Source organism: Syngnathus leptorhynchus, chromosome 8 (genome assembly GCF_054491065.1).
Source record: "Syngnathus leptorhynchus isolate UIUO chromosome 8, UIUO_Slep, whole genome shotgun sequence".
NCBI classification, from domain to species: domain Eukaryota; kingdom Metazoa; phylum Chordata; class Actinopteri; order Syngnathiformes; family Syngnathidae; genus Syngnathus; species Syngnathus leptorhynchus.
Genome location: NC_141202.1, coordinates 4792610 through 4815458, shown reverse-complemented (window position 1 = coordinate 4815458; position 22849 = coordinate 4792610). Strand labels below are relative to the sequence as shown.

Below are 22849 nucleotides of genomic sequence, written 5' to 3'. Positions count from 1 at the left end.
CCCAGTATTTTTCCAGGGCCTGAGTCAGGTGATGGGCGGAGCCTCCAGCACACCTGTGCAGCAGCTCAACTAGCTAACAAGTTCATGAAAACTTGCTGGTGGAATATTGTTTCTGTTTGCTAGTAATCCTGGTCATTCCGAGTTGCAATTATTCCCTTCCTTGTAAGTACTTTGGTTTTCACCTCTTGTGTAGTCAGGATGACCTTATGTCAATTGTGTACCTTGTTATCTCCGTTGAGGCTGAGTTCTTTTATTTTTGTTTTGGAATTATGTTTTTTCTGTATTGTTTTTTTGCTGATTTTTCCATTCATATTGTTTTTTTCGTAACTTGTATTTTCCCTCCGGACTTCCATTCACTTTTTTTTCCTTCTCTTTCTCCCAGCCTGGCTGGGAGAGATAGTCTTACTGAGTCTCCTTCATGCCCAAAACACCTCACCAGGAAGGCACTCAGGAGACATCCTAAACTAAACAGATGCCCGAGCCACTTCACCTGGCTCCTCTTGATGTGAAGTAGCATCTTGACTCCCTACCAGATGCTCCTCACACTATCCCTAACGGAGATCCTTGCCTTCACACACTGCAGAGGTAACTCATTTTGAACACTCTATTGACTTTTAAACTTGGCATGTCATACTGCAGTATGATCCAATGAAGATGAAAAACATATTCATTTGAGTGAAAATGAAGCTGCCAAAAGCAGTATATTGTATTCTGCTCTAATTTCAAAACTGAGCATAATATATTCATATGATCTATTGATCATTCGTCTATAGTCAGCTGGAATAGGATCCAGCTCACTCATGCATGTACAATAATGAGGGTAAGCACTATAGAAAATGGATGGATGGATGGATGGAATCTATTGATCAAGACTAGCCACCAGAATATGTCATTAGAGTGCAGTACTTCTCATACAAAACAGTCTTAACTGGGTTTAAGTGAACTACTCTGGTGACATTTACATTCTGTTCAAGTTAGAATTCAAATTGCAAACACAAAGAGAAGACTAGAGATGAAATAGTGATGAAACCAATCCAAAACTAATCCATCATGTCAAACACCAAACACTTGTCAGATCACCCCCTCAAGCTAAATATGTGCTCTTTCGACTGATCAGAGAGCTATTGCTGTACTCTAAAGCCTTTTTATCTGACCGTAAATAGTCATTCCAGGAAGAAAGAAAAAAAAAAAAAAACATGGTTGCACATTTAATTATTTAGGACGTTGAATCACTTTTTTTTTTTCATTTTTACTTAGACTATTACTGAAAGCTGATTGTCTGCTGTGACAGCATCGGATGTCTGACGTCGCTATAAAAGTACTGTTGCAGTTATTAAGCTTGCATTTAGTTCAAGTGAGATCAAGTGAAAGGGGAAACTGCTGGATGGGAATAAAGAGTGAGTTGTTGAATTCAGAGATAAAGCTTCCACTAATTCTGGCTAAACAGCTGGACTAACTAGTCCACAGAAAATTTCCCCTCAGCCACTAGGGAGAGCTGTTGCTGTGTGCAGAGTGGTCGGGTGGTTCGGCTCTCCTATTGAGACGGATGAGATGTGGCTTCAGCCTCAAACTGATTTAAAAGAAGCAATTGAATCTGTGTGGACTGTGATGGGTTACCCAGAGCACTGCAGAGGCGCACGTCGAAATAATGAGATGCATTTGTTTACCACCCCCCCCCACCCCTTCGAACCCTCTTCCCGGAGAAGCATCTACTGACACTGCCTTTGCTCTCAATCTACTCAAGCATGGACCATTCACATATCACTTGTTGTGCTCCTGGCAACCAAACAAATCTTAAAGTAAGAATAATGATATGTACACAAATGAGGCGGGCAGGTATCTAATTTCGTCCTGGCTTGCTGGCCTATTCTTCTAATCTCTTGCTCACTCCATCATGTCTCATGTGGTTAACCCTCCCCACCCTCCAAGTTCTTGCTTGCAGGCTTCTCCAAATGCAATCCTTCTTGACCACGGCAGTTTAACAACACAAGTGAGGAGGGAAGGTGTGTTCCAGCTCATGCTGGAAATTACAGCCCCCCCCTCCATCCGTCACGTCCACTCGGGCTAACCATGTGACCTAATCAGCCCAGTCGGGATGAACTTGACCACACACACACACGTTTGTGCACATTGTGATAGCAGAGGAGCTCACATCCTGTTCAATTTAGGAGACATGCACTCAGAGCAAATAAGAGAGAGCAAACATGCTGTTCTTTTAATTAACTCTCTCCCCCTTGCTCATTGTCAACTTGCCTGTCTGCTTTTTTTTTTTTTTTTTTTTTTTTTTTTTTTTTTTTTAAATCCGGTCGCCTGCGTTCCCTCAGTTTCCTGGCTGTTTTATTAAGGCGCACATGTGAAGAGGAAAAACAGAGAGGCATGCAAAGTCTGTTCAGACGAGAAACAGTGAGCCGCAAAATTCAATTCATTACACAAATACAGACGGATGGATAGATAAGGCAGATAAGAAGCAGATTAACAGGCACACATCAGTATGCATAAGCAGCTTTTTTTTTTTGTTCCTTTCACATAGACTCGCTCACTGCCTTCTCTATTTTCCACACACAAATAAAACTCAAGTGGACAGCACGCGCACACATGAACACAGAGTCAAATGAATATGCACGCAGGGTCCATTTGTTCTGCTTTACTCGAAAGGCAGCCACCAGCATGTCAAGTTCATTTCCGCAGACGTATTACATAAAAATCAGCAAATAATGTGGCTTACAAAACATATGTTAAAGGAAATAATAGAAAATATATGGACGTTAATGATTAAGCATATTTTTTGTCACATGTGAAACACGCACACACACACATTTCAATTTGAAAAGCAGAATGCATTTTTTTTAGGTTTGTGACTCAGTTTTAGGCTTATCATTCATTCAGGGCTCAACAAATGGATTTTACGGGAAGGTTTTCACTTGTCTTCCAGATAAAAGAGAGTGGCAGTATGTCTTGTCAGTGAGTCACAAACTCTTTGCCACAGTTTTTTTTTTTTTTTTTTTTTTTAACACCAAATGGCCTTGATCATGTGAGCCACCCAATTTTTATCTGGGCATATCTAGGAAATCACAATGTGCCATTATTCGTTAGCTATTCATTGAACTAACCCATGTTAGTCAAGTGATCCTTGAGGGCAACTTGGTGCTTGCAGCCTTCATGTTAGTGATCCCTGATTTATAGCATTTAATCATTATAGCATCATACATTCAAAATATAGCACATTCTGGGCTTGTAATAAACACACTTTTTTTTTATCATGTTATTTTTTCATGCGGTTATATTGGGCAACTATCAAATCGTTTCATGAGCAAAAAAAGAATAAAGCCACCATGCTCTGTGATGCTTGTGCCATCATTTATAAATTATTCTATAATTCCTAACAGGGAATCCTGAAATGAAGCCTCATTATATTCTCTTTGAGTACTAAAGCCATTAGGCGTTGCTAAGATTAAAAAAAAAAAAAAATGCATCAGAGCCATGGTTCCTAAAATGTCCTTTAACTCCACAACAAAAAAATCCTAAGAAGCCTGAACATATGCGCGACGTGTGCATGCATATCTTGGTAAAACCTAACTGGGGCAACTAGATGACTAAGACAGTCTAAAATGAGAGCACAGGGAAAATTATTTAGAATATTTTCACGAGGCATTCATGCAATGCTCTGAGGGAGAGTGCTGCTCATTAATAGGATTAAATGCTTGGGCTAATGATATAAACCCAGACACGGGATGCGTCAGGTATGTGATTGGCAAAAGGGAAGGGGAACTTTGAGCTGAGCACAGGCTAGAGGTTGTTATTGTCATGGATTACTCACTGGCACTTGATCTGCCTATTGCGGTAAGCCTCCATCTAAGCTCTGCAGGAAGGCAAAAACACACAAGAGGGATGTTGCACTGATGGAAATGTCTTGAAAACATCACTTTGTAAGCCTATGGATGAGGCTTATTGACATTTTTTTTTTGGAGTACTATTTACTGCCTGTGGTGATCCATCTTGAATTAGCCAGTCATGATGTCACTCCCGCTGACCCAAGAATCCAATTATACAAACGGCAATCCCGTTTTGTTTTTACACTCCGCCCCATTCTGCCGCTGTATCTCCCGCCATAAAGCGTTTATAGTGTTTTGATTTGATGTAGAGCTTGATGGGCTACGGCCACGGTTGACTGGCCAGCGGCGCGGGGCCTCGGGAGCTGTAGTTCAATGACGGAGAAGGCCGTGGGGAACTCATCAGAGACGGTGCTCTTCAAAAGGACGCGCGGTTCTCCCGGTCCCAGTTCAGCACTAACACGAGATTGGATTCATCAGCTCATTATCAAGGCTCAGATTAGTCATGTATTTTGAATCAGTTGAGTCTGTGAGGTGGAACAAATGACCCTCTAGGAGCAAGGCTGCGAATGCATTTTGAAGTGTCTCCCTTCACACTTTTGCCCTTCATAAACAGCACAGCTGCGACTGTCCATCCTCGGCAATCCACAGCTGGAGAGTTCCCAAGACGCCCAACTAAAAACACCAGAGAAGTGTGGAAGAGGATTCTCAATGGAGCATCTCGGGGAAAACAGCAGCTGCTGGTTTCAGTCCCCGTGAATACTGTACAATCTACCAACAATGCTTGATGCGCCCATATTGTTGTTCAGGGTCGGCTAGAGGCTTAAGTCTATTCCAGGTGATTTAGATTAGAGGTGTCAAACTAATTTTTGTCGCGGGCCGCATCGAAGTCAGTTTTCTTCGGAGGGCCATTATGATGACTGATGAATACGTTTGAAACTGGAGACTAGTAAAAAAAAATTCTAATATTTTTAAAAGGTCAATGGTAACAAAAAATACTAGCTATATCTGTGTTTTTTTTTTCCAAGTGAAGACAATTTGTAATTTTAGTATTGACACATGAATTTGATGCACACTTTGTCTTCGGGGGCCACACAAAATGATGTGGCGGGCCGTATCTGGCCCCCGGACCTTGAGTTTGATACCTATGACTTACTTGGATGGAGAGGAGCCAATCAGAGAACGGACACAGCGAGAGATTACTAACTGCATCGACACCAAGGGGGCTCCATTGAGTTAATTTGACCTGAATTCCCTGGGAGAACCAACAAGAAGCATCCTTCCACTCACTCATCCATCCATCCTTGTCAATCAGTTCATCGATTCATCCTTCCTCAAATTGGGCTTGACAGACCTCCATTCATGCTCACATTTCAAGTCTTCAATTTACCAATTTGTACTTCTACACCTTCTACCCCGATGCAACAGAATTCACAACTTTACCTCTGCCGCCACCTGTGATGCTATCCATGAATCCAATTATAATCATATGTTTGTGGCCAAGCTGAAAGGTGGTTGACTTGACAATGTGTGGGAGTCAAGCCTGCCGTGGCTGCAGATGTACTGCTGAAGGACACGAGACAAAACACTTTCATTCAAAAGGAGACGTCTGCACTCTATATACCTCTTTATATTCTCCACCGCCACCACATCCCTCCCATCGGCTCATTGATGTCAAGAAAATATGTTCTCTTCCCAGGAGGAATAGTAGAGTGAGGCGACAAGAATCGCCACGGCAACCCCCACCCATACACACACACACACACACACACACACACACACACACACACACACACACACACACACGCACACACACACACACACACACACACACACACACACACACACACACACACACACTCTCTCTCTGTCCGTTACCAGAAAAGCCTGGGAGCAAGGCAGCGGGGGAGAAATGGGGAGCGGGACTTAAATAAATGAACTTGGCCTGGACAAGAAAGATTCTCGTCACATATGGACTCGCTCCCACAAGCATGAGGAGCATAAGATGGAGATGTTGTTCCGGGGCTAATAACAGGTGGTCCAATGTTATTGTATTTGTGGCAATACTATGGCATCATTTATTATTATTGAAACGAAGGGAACAAATTGCCCGGAGGCATCCAGTGAAACCAAGACATTCATATGTAAATAAATAAAAAACAAAAAACTCCAGCTGTTGATTTAACCATGTATCTTCTGAAACTTGAGTGGAGAAGAGCTGGTCTAGAAAAACTGAGTGTCTTCTGGTATTCCTGTTGAAGCTGCAATGCACAACTTTCACATATGAATGAACGCCTGTCATTACAAAACATCTGTTGGAGCAGTGAGACCAGTTAAATGCTTTCATGGGATAATTAACAATCAGCCCAACTTGTTATAGCTTTCTATAAATAGACAAATGAGCTCGATCAATGTCAGCCATACATTGTGGTATAACAATGAGCATCTGCTTCTTCATATCATACTCTATATATATATATATATAAGAAGGCTTATTGTGCCGTTTTTTTCTACTAATTAAGCAGTTGCCGGGCTTTGCGTAACCATGACAACTAGTGATTGTGAATCCTAGGGAAAACATGGTTGCAGTGGAGCAGTCATTTATAATTGAACCCGGGACAAGAGATGACTTCTGAACAAGTTTGAGGTCAACAAAAATGCAAAGGGTGTGCATCTCACTCCCTTTAGAATGCTGGAATGGAGTTTTCAACAGGCTATGGTGCAAACTAGCGTGTAACATGTTATATTGTGTTTTTTAGCCTATAAATGCAGATAATGCAAAATACTTAAGTCTTTCATAACGGCCCCTTACGGAGTTATCGTCTGTAGAAAAGATGTGGATAGAGATGCTTGCTATGGGGGGGGATGATGGGGAAAGTAGTTATTGATTATAAACATGGAGAAGAAATGGTCAAAGGTGCTCAATCGGGAGACAAAAGAAGAGTAGAACGAGCAAATCATGCAGGGATTTATGAATGCAGATTTAATATTATACCGTCACTATAGCATATTTTATGGGGATGTGGTTAGCCACTTGTAATTATCAATAACCTTTCATGTTATGTTAATTGCATGGAGCCTTGCAATGTTTTCTTCATTAGCTCCTTGCTGAGCTTGATTGATTGCTCCAGATACAATCTTAGTTTTTCTTCACCCCCCCTCCCCTTTTTTTTTTTTTAAATGTCTTCTAGGTGGGTGGCACTTTAGAATTTGTTTTTTTTTTTTTTTTGCTAAGATGGTTCCTCACACAAACAAGCATTTAAAGCAAATGACAAATCATCTCAGCGAGAGGCTAATAACGACATGATGAGGATTAGACTTACTTTTTTTTTTAACCGTATTTGACTCTGTTGTCATACTTTTCTGTTGTGCTATTTCTTGTGATTTAGTAATTCATTATGTAAATTTTAAAGGAAATACTGTGCTCTATATATGCAGGTTGTTGATTGAGTGGGGGCGGGGCCAAAGGGCGATCTCGCCAATCATATACATGTTTACATCTCAAGATTTAGGACATCCTAAACCAACCTGTGAACTGTGAGACAGATGTTGTAAGCAACATTCTGTCATTCCGCTGTCCATCAAGGTATTGTGGCACTTTGATCTCATGCCAAATATTTCAGGATGCCTTTACTTCGTGAATTGTCCAAAACTTTATTATTGCCAACATTGTACAGAATGCCCTTTTTCTTTCACTTTGAGAAAATGTACTTGGGATTGGATGGTGTTGATGTTGTGGGAGGGGATAATCTGTCATGTAAATAAGAGTCTAGGGACTAAATTCAGTGTCTTATCTTTGGTGTTTCCGGCTTCAGTATGCATACAACACCTTATCTTCAGTCATACCGTGCTTTATCAGTAGAATATTGAACAGGTCTTTATAAGCCGATTTCCAGTTAAGAGGATGTGTATATGTTACAGGAGGACGGCTCTCAATGTACCCATCCATTATTCCATGTGTTGATCTGCGAAGCGAAATGTTTCTAAGACTCTATAAGACTTTGCATTCTGAATGTTGGACTCATTTTGTACTTTGAATCAGGAGATGATTGCATCACAGCTCTTAGACTGACTCGCTGGACACTCTTTGAGGGCGTCATCTTCCGGTTGAAGATTTTCAATCTGGAGATTGTCGTGGCCTTGAAGAGTCATTAGTTCTATGTCACATTGCATTGTAATAGGGAAACTAAACACATTGGAATTATTCAAAGTCCTCTTCTTTTTAGGTCACTGTCAAAAAGTGAGCTTGGTGTATGAACCGCAAAATCAATTTGTACAATGACAGTCAGACTTTTTATTCCAGTGCACAATGAGACTAATTCTGGGTTTCGTTTGATATGATAAAAATAGACAATCTGTTCATATCTGTGGAAGGAAAACGGTACACTCTCTAAAGGCCTATTCAAGCAATCAATTTTGGATCATTTGCATGGCTGATGATGAGGCGGAAGATTCATAAATGCTTTAAAGATTTGTGTTAATTGTTTTAAAACTTCAAATCTGTCGGAGGGCAAGGACAACAAGGAGTAAGCCTATTCACTGCTGATCTGCCCATTTGTTTGTTATACATGTTAATAGCTTATCCTGAAATAATATCCCATTTTAGAAGTTTGATTAAACTTTTGCTCATTTGTTTTCCTTTGAATTCATCGTGAATAGCGTAAAATAAATTAGTTCTTCTCGCTGGAACGCAGTTTCAATGTCATCTGCCGATGGTTAAGGGAATTATTTACTTACTAAAATTAGAATAAAAGCCTCTTGGAAACTGACGGCCTCATGTCTGAAACCTGGAAATAAATAAAGAAAAGATGCACATAGCGACTTTTGGAACTCGCCGTAGTAGCAGCTAACCGCAAGTAAATCAAAGTACGGCACAAGAATAAACTTGTCAAATGGTGAGCCCGTCGTCTACTGGGCATTTCTTTATGATTTACAATGCACTTGCTACATTGTAATGAACCTGTTCAATTCAAAATAACAACCAGTGCAGTATGTAAAAGGTCGCCTACGCATAGCAGATATATTTCATTTCAGAATTAATTTCCATAACAGTAAATGAAATCCAATCTCAGCTTCACAACACCGAGTGAATAAAACGTCTATTAACTGAAGCCAGGCGGAGCCCTTCTCTAAGTATCTCTCATCTGATAGCCTGGCATGCCAACAAGCCATGATTTGTTTGATGCATTGCCAAAACCTGTGGGGATTCGACGGTGTGCCTTGTGCAGCTAGCTCCCTGGCTCGTCGCCTGCCAACATGCTCAAAACAGCATTTTGGTCTGACAAACATTTAACCTCAAATGCATATGTCAACTAAGCAAGCAAGATAATTAATGCCAAGCAGAAGCAATTTTCACTTATAACTTATCATTGAGTGCGCAGCGAGCAAGAGTGAGAGGAAGGTATTAATCATATTCCTCTTTCCTAAACTGCTCACAAATAGTGTAATCAAGTTGTAGGGTGTACGTATTTATAGCATGTGAGATGGCGGATAGCGGTAGCGCAATTTGCTCATTTGTCCATTAGTCTGTATTTATATCAGCGAGGGCCTTCACATTTTGGAGATACAGTATATCTTCATGGCCACTATGTCTACTCCGGGCAGATTTATTATCGCACGTACAGCCGCGCATACGTTCTGCCACAGAGGAGCTTCCAGTTGTTACGATGACGAATTCTGGCGTCTTTTTAGAGGCGCCATAATCAAGTGGTGCGACTAGCGACCTCTCACCCAATGTCATCTGGGATTGGCTCCAACCTCCAGTGGCTCTATATACGCGATTAGTGCTATACATAATGGATGAGGAGCTCATTTTTCAGGGGACTGCACAGTATTTTAACAGCTATAAACAGTCAGGCCATGAATATGAAAAACATGTAAAATCTTTGATGGCAGTTGAACACGGTTAAATGCGCCCGTTGTTAATTTCCTGCACACTCAGCACTACGATAAAGTTCCAAAGTTGTTGATTAGTCTTGAAACGAGTCTGTGTTTTCCGCACGTTATTTCAGATTTCTATACGTGCGTGAGCTCAAGGAAAACCGAGAGTGCTTTATTTAACTTAACTTGAAATCAATGCTGACCTCTCGTGTATGTGTGATTGGAGATTTTTTTTTTTTTTTTTTTTAAATATCAATCATGGCCACAATCAGTGAAAGCTGCTGGGATATTAAAAGCGGTCAAGTGGGATCTTTAAAGATTTTGCTCGTTATGAGCTGCGTAAAGTGATTGCACACTGCCTCTTTCTCTTTCCGGCAAAGCCTACCTACACTGATGATCATTTTATTCATGAATAAACTGCAATGATGAGATAATGAGATAAGTCAAGCTATCTTACATATGTCATGTTAGCTTTCATTTACAAACCTTTCTGTTGCCTTTCACTCTTCCCCAAGCAAGTCCAGAGCTACAAAATTGGCAGTAAGTCTGACTTAAATCACATCTTGTGGCACCGGTCCTTAAAAGCTGCCTTTTGGCACCCTTTTTATTGGGGGTACTAAATACAGCAGTATTTTAGCCTAATAGTAGAGAGTTGGATGCAGTTCATATATTTCCATGCAACGAGTACAACTGGAGTACATCATGCCCATTTGTTTTCGGGAGGTCGTACGTCTTGCAGCCTGTCTATGTGTGTATTTGTGCTCAGTGTGTGTGTGTGTGTGTGTGTGTGTGTGTGTGTGTGTGTGTGTGTGTGTGTGTGTGTGTGTGTGCGTGTGTGTGCGTCAAGGAGATGTGTTGTTGACAACCACATCACTTTTGCACTCTTGGGTGATCGCTAAAAAAGAGCCAATTGGCCTCAAGGTTACTATTGCATTGTTATACAACTTTGTGTGATACCATGGAAACAGCATTACCAGGCAAAATGAATTTTTGGAGTGCTGTGTAATCTTACAGGGATTATGATCAATTTTCAATAGTGTCCTTTCATTTTATTAATCATAAATAATGATACGAGATTGATTAGGCAGAGGTTACAACTTAAACGCAATAAAAAACATTACAAACCAAATTGAACCTTATTTTTCTTCCCAGTGCAAGTCAAGCACAGTGTGGGCTAACTTTGAGGTCCCCCCCCCCCTTTTGGTATTCTTACCGACACGCAAAGTTAGAAAGGGCTGTTTGCACCGTTGTGGGTGTGAACACATCGACTAGCTTCCCAGCAGCTCCTTTCATTTTCTTCAAATTCAGCACAGGGGAAGCGCACGGTCCAGACTGTGGAAGTGTTAATTGAGACTCCAAGCAATAGATAAACGTGCAGAATACATTTAGAAGACGCTCCAAGATCTCCACTTGCAAATTATGTAAAGTTGGCCAGGGCGAAACGTTGGTTGTGTTCTTTAATAGGATGTCTCACATCAAACTCTGCCTAATATTATTCCGACTTGCATCTCATGGGGTTGCCAATCATGGAGTCACGTGTAAAGCCCGGCAGTCCTCTGTGAGGTCCCAGGAGGAGTCAGTCCATCCTTCACCCACTGAACAGTCCCTAAGCCCCGCAGCACCTCACATTTCAACACAGCTGTGGCTCCCATGCACACTGTAAGATTTCTATGCTCTGACCGTGAGACTTACTGGGACTGAGCGCCTGAGAGGAGGAGAATTCGACAGCAGGAGCAGAAAAGTGGGTGGTGACGGGAGCTGAAGGGTTTTAATGTAAATGGAGGAAGAACAAAGGGTATTAGTGCATGTGTGGTGACATAAAAGGAATACATGACAAAATGTGCACCGCGGGGAAGTAGTCTTGTGGTCTTTTGTCTGCAGAGTCTCCCCTCCTGTTGTGTCTGCCGACATTATTCATCCTGGCATATGTTTTATTGATGGCCAACCACAGTGATATGGCCTTAGAAATGAGTCAATAAAGTAATTACTGCAAATTAAATCCCCCCATCTGCCCCGTAGACAGGATATTGGTGTGAGGAAAAGTCATGGGGTATCAGAGATCTCCTTCACCTCGCTTTTTCAATGTCGATGTCCAAATAGCTAATACCTCCTGGGAGGTGTAATCATTATCACTTTAATCCCTCTTGTTTGACGTAGGTGTGGCTAGCCGCTACACACTCTTTAAATGACCCACTGCAACATTGTGTGTTTGAACGTGGAAGGCGATCACTGTGGAGGTGAGGATTATATGATTAGCAATTTATGAATAATATCAATTCAAGGATCCAAATGCAAGCACAAATTTCAATGAGGTACCGGCATGATACGTAGGTAGCGATCGATGCTCAAGCCCGTAAAGAAAAGCAGCCTGGTACCGTTGGGACTCTTGGAATCATGACCTTGATTGGCGCAATGACCAAGTTGTTTGTGAAGCGCACGCTCTGTTGCATCTGACAACATGAGTGAGAGACAGAACTCTCCGATCAAGGCTGAACCAGTCACCTCACGTCAAATATGAAGGGCGAGATTGGCCATTACACGGGTTGCATGCAAACAACCAAACACAGGCGCACATTTGCATACAGTTTACATGAATAAATATGTACGCTGGAATGCTAATACAGAGTGTGCAATAAAAATGCAATCTCACAAAATGTAGAGTTAAGAATGTTTCTTAGTGATATGTAAAGATGTTTTTTTTAGTGGGGACATGAAAATGTTCTCCAAAATCTGATGCAATCTGGTGCCGAGGAGCGAAAAATGAGCGACACAGGCGAGCAGCTCATTAATCTTACAGCGGGAGTCCGCAAATGGTGCATGAAATTAGCCTGTAATTGAACCTAAAATATTAAATTATTAACATTGATTTTATTGTTCAATCATTTCCCATGTTTGTTGTGTGTGACTTGTGTGATTCCCTTGATGGGTAATGTTAGAGAACGCCAACATAGGAGCATTTGCAGTGGCTGCTATTTTTAACATTTTTCACATTTTAGCATCAAAGTTTCATCAATCCAAGTCACAAAATATCTTAACCCAAAAAGTCACCACACAAAGAGTCGTTTTCCATATCTTATTTGTGGCCTATATTTTACGGGATTCCTCAGTCCGTCAGCCAAGCTGACGATGACATCACAAAACCACATGGCTACATTAAATATTACTTTCAATGAATATATATGACGGATTGAGAGAAAATAGCTAACATAAACCAATGTTGAGTTTGTCACCCACAACAAAAATAAAAATCAACTGCTGTATAAGTTTCCTAAATAAAGTAATGTATTTGCAGATTAGAGAGGATCTAATGTTTATATTAATTTGAAAGATTCATTTGGGGTGGAGGTGGAGTTGGCCAGGCTTTCTCCTTCTGCGCCCAGTCTTAATGCTAAGATAAGTTAATAGATTCTTGGCACTGTTCACTCACTCCACTTAGCACACACAGCGGTGTATAACTTCCTATTGAATTCATGGTGTACAGTTCAACTTGGCATGGTGGGTATGGAAGGCGGCTTAATTGAAAGTCATAAATATCAGTAGCAAAAAAAGGGATTAACAAAGTGTCGCAACGTTAGCAAGTATCCTGCTCTGACGTCACGCGCCAAGCCAAGCAAAAATTTAAGTTCTTGCAGTGAGATACACTTGTGACAAATGATTGTCCGAACATTATCACACTAAGTTGGAGAATTTGTCTTTGCGGGGCCACATAAAAAGATTGGACAGGCCGTATCTGGCCCTCGGGCCTTGCGTTTGACACCTATGGACTCTTGCAACTGTCATTGGGCAAAAGGCTGGTTCAGGGATTTCTCTATCGAATCATTTTAGAATGGACATCCTATAAGATTTTAAGTGGAATTGTGACCAGAAAGTTGTTTGAGGAAAAAAAAAACGGCTTTGTTTAGTTTAAACATGACTATTTTGTGGGTACTGATCCATGTATAGCAGTTTGACCAGTTTGACTACCCACGTATGGCAGTTTGATGATTCTTCTGAAATTAAACATTTGCTCAAATTATTAGGGGAAAAAAGAAACACATCAGTAAGCTAATTTAAGCAAAAGTCAACATGACGTCTGAAACAAGATTATCGGATCCCTCGATGAAGTAATTAGATTAAGCAATTAATTTCGGAAAATCGTTAGAGTGACTCTGCAACACTGTCTTTCTGGTGAAGCCAAGACGGAGAGCTAACATGTAAAAAAAAAAAGATCAGGAAAACATGTGTTTGTAAGAATTCAATTAAGGGCTTTATAAAGTCAAAGTTGCCAGTGCTCAGGTGAGCGGAACAAGGATGTGACTTGAAAAGGCCACAGTTACCATAATGATAGCTTGCTGGTGACATTTGAGCCTCTTACCCCAGATGAGACACAGAAAGGGTAGCACGGAGGGAGATGCAATCGGAGCTGACAAGAAGTCCATTTCCCCACTGACACCTGACCTTCAACAATCCTGAAAAATATATAATACACCATATATGACCTACACGCTCTCTTATTGAAAGAACAAGAAAGAAAGAAAAAATGCTTTTGTACACTCGTGTGTTGAATTATGTAAAGCTATCAAGATTATCTCTTGGCTTTTAGTTTGAAACTTTTTTTTGAGGGGGACATCTCATTTTTAATATCCAATTTTTGAAAAGGCCCTAGACTGCATCCATCATCTCAAAATTCACATGATGTAGCTTTAGAAAAGAACAAATCTTAAAACATGGTAAAAGGTTTTTGATTAAGCATTTGTTGGAGTGAAGCTGTTTTCCCTCATGAGTCACAAAGTAAACCCTCTCTGACCAGAGCAATCAAACAGACAAAGGTCGTATTGGAAAATAGGCACAAAAAGGACATTTCGAGCAAAAACAGAACTGAAGAAACACAAACAAATGGGATAATGCTGTGTTGGACGTGTAGTGGCATATGTTGCTGCCGCCTTTTATGCAAACAGCGAGATTTGGATTCCTGGCCGCTATTAAAAGCAGTAAGGTCACCCGGTGCTGAAAGTCAACTAATGCTTCAATGCATCTGCTGCAGCAGTGAAGCAATTTAGAATGGACCTTATTGAATCTTATATGAATTGAAAATCATAGCATTCCGTAAAAAATATTTCATTCTCAAATATTGAGACTTCTTAATTTCAAAGCCTCTTTCAAAGCTTTGAAAAGTGCAATTATCCTTCCTCTTCAAAAAAATTGATATAATAGTTGATGAGGTCAAAACTGTCCACTCTTCTTTTTTTTTTGTGGCTCTTTTCAAATCATCACAAGATAAATAAACAGCCGACGGACAATAGCCTCTCATTTAATTACAGTCATGGAAATATTCAAAAATATTCAACATCATATCCAAGGCCAAACAAGTCAAGTCCATACAATCAGTAACAAAACTCACAAATATGTGAAATTTTAATCGTAAAACCAAAGGCACTTCCACGTGACCTCGACAGGTAGCTCTCCGAAATGCGGCGGCCATAACATCATCAAACAACTCGCTACACTCCATTCTGGACCAATTTCACGTTAAAGTCCATGAAATCAGTCAATGTGCAGAAAATGAAGTTTGAGCATCCACGCAGGCAGACGCAAGTCTTCGTCTTATTACCAGCTATAAGCCCCATCGCTACGTGCCCGTGGCGCCAATTACTGGAGCTTATGGAAGCTATGTTGTCAACCGTTACTGCTGGAGAAGCTTTCTTAAAGATGCAGATAAGATTATCAGCTAAATCGAATCACTTTCATATATGGCACTCTTGTAGAATTTACGTTTTAAAACTCCTGAACTGAACTAGTGGTGCCTCAAGATGGATGGTTAGTTTAACTTATGCATCTTAAACAATGATTCCGTCCGTTCACTCTGGTTTCCAATGTGGCGTTCCCCTTCAGGCTTTACTGTGAGTAGAAAATGAGATTAACTGAGAACGTGTGAAAGCAGAACAAATAGCTGGTCCTTTTTTGGTCCATTAGACGCAGATGATGAAGTTATTTTTGTTCGAAAGCGACGATATCTGAAAACTATACTAACTTATACTTTTCTCATCCCAACCTTGGACTGGTTGCTAATAATTGTCTTCGATGAACCTACCATATATTTTTGGAATGCCATTGAGAGAACATGACAAGCAGTTCAATCAAAGTCTTAACTATTGGGTGAAGCCAATTCAGGCTTCTGTCAGCTTACTTCAACTGAAAATCCTGAAGTTTACTCGATTACTCTGACTTGGGTATAAACTCGCACGGCACTCGGAAAAAGAAGCAAAACTTTCTTTCAACTCTCAACTTGCTGCGCTTGCCTATAGGGTGCACAGAAATAAGAAGAAGCAGACACACAAAATAAGGTGTATATACTTTTTTTCATAAAAAGAGACATGAGAATCTTTTGAATCGGTGTGCGGATTTGCATACGAGCAAGCAGGTTGCGCTTACCTGTTGAGTGACGCCGAGGCTCGGGAGTGTTGTTTTTTTTTTAACGGAGGACTTGCTGAAAACAAATGTGGAAAGGAAAAGTAGAATGCCAATGGGAACTTCACTCCACCTCATTTCCTCTCGCTTCTCAGTTGAATACAAAGGTAGAGTGCACCGGGTATGAGCATGAGGTGGCCATGTGAAAATGAGGACGAATGATGTTGAGAGTACTCAAGCCTGGAGATTTGAATATTTCAAATAAAATTTGAAGATAAAAAGAAATAAGCTGTAGGTATATTTACAACCATGTTTGCTTCGGCCTTTAAGCGGAATATTCATGGATGTGATTTATTTTGCGTTTTAGTGCAGCCACAGTGCTCGCAAATACAGATGCAACAACACAGCTGCCAGTTTGTTACATTTACTGTATACCCATACATAATAGATGAAATTGAGAGGATCCACATCGCCAGTGTGATGTGTTCTGCGGCAAGGATGGAGACGGACACAGGCCAAGGAATTCTCTTTTAGTCTACGACCCCCCTCGCCTCTCTCGCCCCCCCCCCCTGCCACATATCCCCCAATGTCAATTATATGCTTCCAACTGAATGGTGGCTGGAGAATACCACCATTTGCTCAGTGGAACACAGAGAAAGCTCGCTTCGACAGGCAACTTAAAGGTCATGTTTATTTTCCACATGCATGTATTTTTCATTTGATCAGTTGATAGGCAACACTGGCTTTCAAACCCGTATGGACTTGGTTGACAAGCTGTTTGCAGAGTAGAAACTCAAAAGTAGCAACTGAGGCAACACAGCCAGTACATGATGAGTTCTTTTTGTTGGATGTTCTGGATATTTTTTTATCTATATATGGAGTATGAAATACAGTAAGATATTGTTGACATGCAGTATGCTATATGTAGAATTGATACTTTTCAAAAATTCTTCAACCCTAGATGAGATGGATGAGGTATGATGACGTCATGGTGTACAGATCATGAGAAAAAAAAAACAGACGTGATAGAACAGATGATATAAATGCAGTAAATAAAATGTCATGAGATGAGATGATGGAAAAGATTACTTAAGTGAGAGAAAAGCTTGATAACATGAGGTAAACAAGAAAGATCAAATACATTGAATACGAGATGAGACCGATGAGATGGGACGGATGACAAATGAGATCAGAAAATAGTGAAAGATGAGATGAATGAGTTTAAAAAGACTAGACAAAAATGACTAGAAAATAAGTGCCCTTTTGATTTCAATTAATTCACATCTACCAAAGAGGTCATCTATTTGACGGATATTTTTGACGAAACTAATCAAACACATAAAAATTAATAACCCACACTCTGAAAAGTCAATACAAATTTCATCTGTATAACATTTGAATAAAGGGATTTGAATATGTTTGCTTCAAACACGGTGAATTTTATGGGTGGATTTATGAGTTCAGCCTCGAAAAATGTAGTCTGTCAAAAACTGTGGCAAAACAAAACCTTCTAATTAAAATTGATTGCGGTGCTGCTGTATAACACTACATTAGTTTAATGTAATTGTACCTAATAAATTGGTTGGCAAGTATCTGCCAACTTACTATCTCAGTCAATAGTGCCGTGGTGGAACTCCCACATTCTAGATGCAGGCAATAAAGAAAGAATGACAATGACACGTGCGTGATTATGATGGCACAAATTCAACAACTATAAACTTGTCGCGTTCTGCGTGGGTATCCTCGCGCGTGGGTGTGTGCCAGCGGCCATGTTTGAGATGTTAGCAGCCAGGCCGAGCAGTCAGAGCGGGTCCAGCAGACAGTCATTAAGCCCAGCGGCCCTGGGCTGGAAGGTTAATTCTCCCCCTTTCCCAGGGGGAGTATGTACAGCAAAGGTGGGAGGAAGATGGAAGGTGCGGGGTGAGGAGGGGGTGGGAGGCGAGAGGGCTGTGAAACTCAGTTCACACAAACAGCACTGTCAGCAAGATTGGAGCCAGATAAAGGAGGGAAGAGGAGGAGGAGGAGGAGGAGGAGAGAGCGAGTTGAGTCTGAGGAGATGAATGGCGAGTTGAGGAGGGAGAATACAGTAAAGGGGGCAAAAAGAATTAATGTCAGGTGCTTGGACAGGCAGAGGGTGGGATGAAGGGGGCATGAACGAGCAAGGTAATGGAGCAAGAGAGAGAGAGAGAGAAGAGGATGGAGGCAGAAAAATACCGTAAAATGGACTGCGGGGTGATGAATAGAAGACGAGGGAGGGAGGAGCTGCAGGAAGGAGTGGGGGGGGGGGGGGGGCAGATCGGAGGTAGGAAGCCTGACGGGAGGAGTTGTTTTTGCAAACCGACAGGAAGTCTTTGACTCTGACCAGCATGACAGGAAAAGTGAGGAGGACAATTAATTGAAGGTAGAAGAAGACAATATGTGGATGTGGAAAGTGCATGTTCAAGAGCTAAAAACAGATCAGCTTTGCACATCATTCTGACGTACAGGACAAAAAACTTCAATTAGGGCCTTGAATAAAATATGGACTTTCCCTTTGTCCAATGAAAACTATTTAACCTCATTCTGTACTCATTAATACTGGAAAGACAAGATCTTATTATACTGCTAGTAGTTAGTAGTATTAAATATAGAAATATATATAACTTGACAATATGTATAATACATACAATACATATAATACAAGTAAATTGAATCATTAAACACATGTCATCTTATCTATAAGCAATTCCTGGAGTATCTTTGTAGTGAGTGTTTTGGGCACCTTTAGAAATGCAAGCAATGGACACTATAGTCGAAGAGACATGTCGTGAATAAAAGGGTCCAAAAATACAAACGATAGCCTCCATAATTAAGTAAGCCAGAGAAGTGTTGACATCTGGAGATACCACATAGCACAAAGAAGTATGTGATAATTAAATGCCAAATAAGTTTTCACTTGTATTGTGCCTTCGAATTGGGAGACCTTTTTACCGTCCTTATATTAAAAAAAAATAATATATATGTGTGTGTGTATACATATATATATATATATATATATATATATATATATATATATATATATATATATATATATATATATATATATATATATATATATATATATATATATATACACAAAAAGAAGTCCCATCAATCTAAAAATCTAAAGAATGAAATTAACAAAACAATTACATAAAAAAAAAAGTCGTCATTCTGATGTCGACTTCTCTGGAGGCAAGCGAATGCAACATGCAGCGCACCCAACTTTTCTTTCAAAAGTGTTGACTAAATAGTTAAATAAATAAATAAAACCACAGATCCAATTCTGCAGGCTGTGAAAACAGAAGAGACTGATCTACGAAGTATTACCCTCCACACTCTGAGCCCGTCCGGGCATTAACCACATAGCCATCTGAGCCAGTGATCTGATTGGAGTCACAGCTTCTGTTGCCTGCTACAGTGCAGCTGTACAGTGTATCACACAAGCTAAATCTGTAGACAAGGTCAACATGTTTTGTTTTTTCCCTCCTCCCAACCAATCTGGCTCACAGGCAATGTCAGGAGAAGCTTTACCAGCTACCCGCTGAGTGGAATTGGCAATTGCGATCCACACAGGAAAAAAAAAAAAAAAAAGACAGAACAACGTAAAAGTTCCCTAAGTCTGACAGCATAAATAGACGGTAAATCGACATTTCACTGTATCTTTTACTGTAAATAGAATAAATCTCTGATATAACAAACACATTTATGATTTTAACTCACTAACATTATTTATACATTTATTGCACTGTGTCTCAGTCAAAATCTTTCAAATTCCATTTTCGAGTCGTTGGCTTCCATACGCTGGCATGTAAAAATATTCTGCTAGGGTCAACAGAAGAAATTGCGCTTAGGTGTGAATTTGAGTGTGAATGATTGCTTGAGTAAACATGCACTTGGATTGGCTGGTTACCAACCCAGGGTGTAAAAAAAACACATGGCTTCCATTTCACCAGTGACCAAAGGTCAATTACTGTAGAAAATAGGAACAGCATGTTGATTGCTGTTAAATGAAGACATTTGAGATACAACAACAAATAGACCAAATGACGCTGATGCGTGCACACAGACATCGGGCTTAAGACTGATTTGGGAAAAACCCGGTTAAACATACCGACGCAATCTGCTGTTCGCCTTCAATCCCGATGTGTCCCCGTGCAAGTTGGCAGCATCATAGAGATCAGGGTGGCATATGCATGCATGTGTGTGTCGTGTGTGTCGTGTGTGTGTGATGGATGGAACAGTTTGAGGCAACCAGCTGTGGTGTCCAGATTGGGAAGGGATTATTTCCCCAAATCTCTGCCATTTACCTCAGTTGCCTAACGAGCTCTGACACAGCCGTGCTAATTGTGACTTTGATTTTAGTCTTGCTAACAAAAACAATCATGCAATCAAATTACAGCATATTGACGATGCGTTATACCGATCTGTGTCCAGGTAAAGTCCACACGAGGGAATTACATTGCCAGTGTGAGAATCGGTCACAATCATTAGTAGGATGGACACCCGGAACTAATCATTACAGTGGATAAAGGGATAGATCGGACGGCTTAGTGCTAATTCGTCGGAAGCATCCACATAGACGAATATGATGATAAATACCACCCACTGGCTGGCGGCAAAACTAATCAGCCAAGAGCCAAGGAAAAAGGAAAAGTTTTTCAAAAGGCCACTCTTGACTAGCAAAGGAGAACTCCTCTTCTTGCAGACTCCTGTGTAATGTCAAGAGGTCGAAGGCTAGACAGGATCACTGAAACAATATTATTAAGCCAGTGAGGGAAAAGGAGGCCGGGTCAGATAATAAGACTCAATCTGGTTGAGTGAAAATGGCTGGGAGGGAAAGTGCTGACACCTGGCTCGCTCTTCCCCATCCAATTGCCATGCAGCGCTAACTCCATGCTACTGATATTCATGCCGAGCTGTCCGTGCATGGCCCACAAACTTTAACGGCCTCCTGATTCTCCTCACTTCCTTCGTCTCGTATATCAGCCTTCGCTGGTGATGGGAGAGCCAAGTGGAGATCATGCAGAAGATGCGTTGAGAGGAACGTATTGAAATTTAAGGTCAGAAAAGATCAGTTGTGAACCCACTCGTCTGTGTCTTCTACATCTATGCATAGCCGTTTCTCCTGTTTGTAATAAATATACACAAGCAAAAAGAATGAAATATTTTTTGGACGACTGAGCTTCCTCCAACAAGTAATTTGAGCTCAGGCAATAATGTGAACGATGTTATTGGCTTTGACAGGATGGGGGTCAAGCCACACTGGGCTATTGCCAACAAAACAGAGGGATTAGAAGATGACACTGAGCCATGGCTGGGCACACAAAAAGTCAAAACGTGTACATAAACAGCCTGGAAATAGATTTGCTCATGTACTAGCTCCAATGTGAGCTTTGAAGAGAAACGGTGAACCCTTGTTCACGGTTCACTATTCATAAACTCATCTTGCCGCATTTTTTTTTTTTCCTTGTGGAAACTAATAGCTATTTTCTTCAAAACTCACCTTTAAACTTTGCGTAATGCCACAAGATGCTACCAAAACATCCTAAAAGTAGATGTTCCCAATTTTTTGACCGTAGATCTTCTTTTCAAGGGGCTACAAAATAGATAAAAAAAAAAAACAACAACACACACACGCACACAAAAGACAGTTTGTCAAAATGTCGAACCTGATTGGGATTAATGAAATAACACCCCTGTGATTTTTGGGAATGATGGGTTCCATAGAAACAATTGAGTCACATATCACCTTTTACTTGTGCAATTTGTGTGTGATTTCCATTGCGGTTTTGTCCTTGGCACGTTCTCTGTCCAAAAAAAAAAAAAAAAAGGTTGCAAACTTTCATTGTGCAATGTACAATGGCGAGGCAATGAAAGAATCTGATAGTGGTCAACCACATTAGAAGCGCAGAGTTGAATTCTGTTCTCGGGAGATTGTTTTTTATTAGTGGAGGAGGTCAGGTAATGAAGTTCTCCAATTCAATTCATCTAGCGTGTGATTACATCTGCTAGAGGAGTATTGTCACCTCAGCAATAGGCTAAGACAGTCTTTATAGTTGTAATAATGCGTGCCGTGTCATTTCATCTGTTACAAAGCAGCTTTTCATTTGTGGCTGATGTGCAATGAACTGACTGAATCCCTTGTTCATCATTGCCTGCTTCCGCTTTGATTGGTAGCGTCTTGAGTACATTAAAATATCTCAAGTCAAGTCAGCTGTTGTTAGAAAATAAGAGGACTATTATTTGAGACTAAAACGATGGCCTCCAAATCTGACTTCTAATGTGTTCTCACAGTACGAGAAGAACAAGCATGAAAGCGCACGCACCTCTCTCGATTGATAAGCTTTTGGCTTAGCTTGGTTGGAGCTTGCCATCCTGCTTGCCCCATATTTCGAAAATCTACTTTAATTAACATATCAGAGGCCCAAACTGGGCTAAAACCCTTCTCTGCAAACTGTAATCTGCCCAGTTTGAAGTGATCAACTACAGAGAGGACACAACGAGGCCTGCCAAGCCAAACACGAGGATAATCCAGTTATACCTGCTTATACGGTGGACGGCTAAAAGCACTGAACTCACACTCTTGCCCAGACGGGAAACAGCTTGCAAAGCATTTTCCATCCAACCCAAAGTGTTTTGATGGACTTTTACAACATGGCTCGAGCTCCAAACTGCAGTTTAGCCACATGCTGCCTCCTCCTCCTCCACCTGGGAAAAGATTAAATATCAAA

The 22849-nt window shown here is 40.7% G+C and overlaps 1 protein-coding gene across 1 annotated transcript in view; it reads left to right on the top strand.

The window, feature by feature from the left end:
* The first annotated feature begins 18 nt into the window (after positions 1–18).
* The window catches only part of kirrel2 (kirre like nephrin family adhesion molecule 2), a 101671-nt gene continuing 78840 nt past the window's right edge, over positions 19–22849 (top strand). Inside the window, exons 1-2 of the mRNA XM_085918194.1 lie at positions 19–162; positions 383–585. The gene's annotated coding sequence lies outside the window, so the exon portion shown is untranslated. The remainder of the gene's footprint in view (positions 163–382; positions 586–22849) is intronic.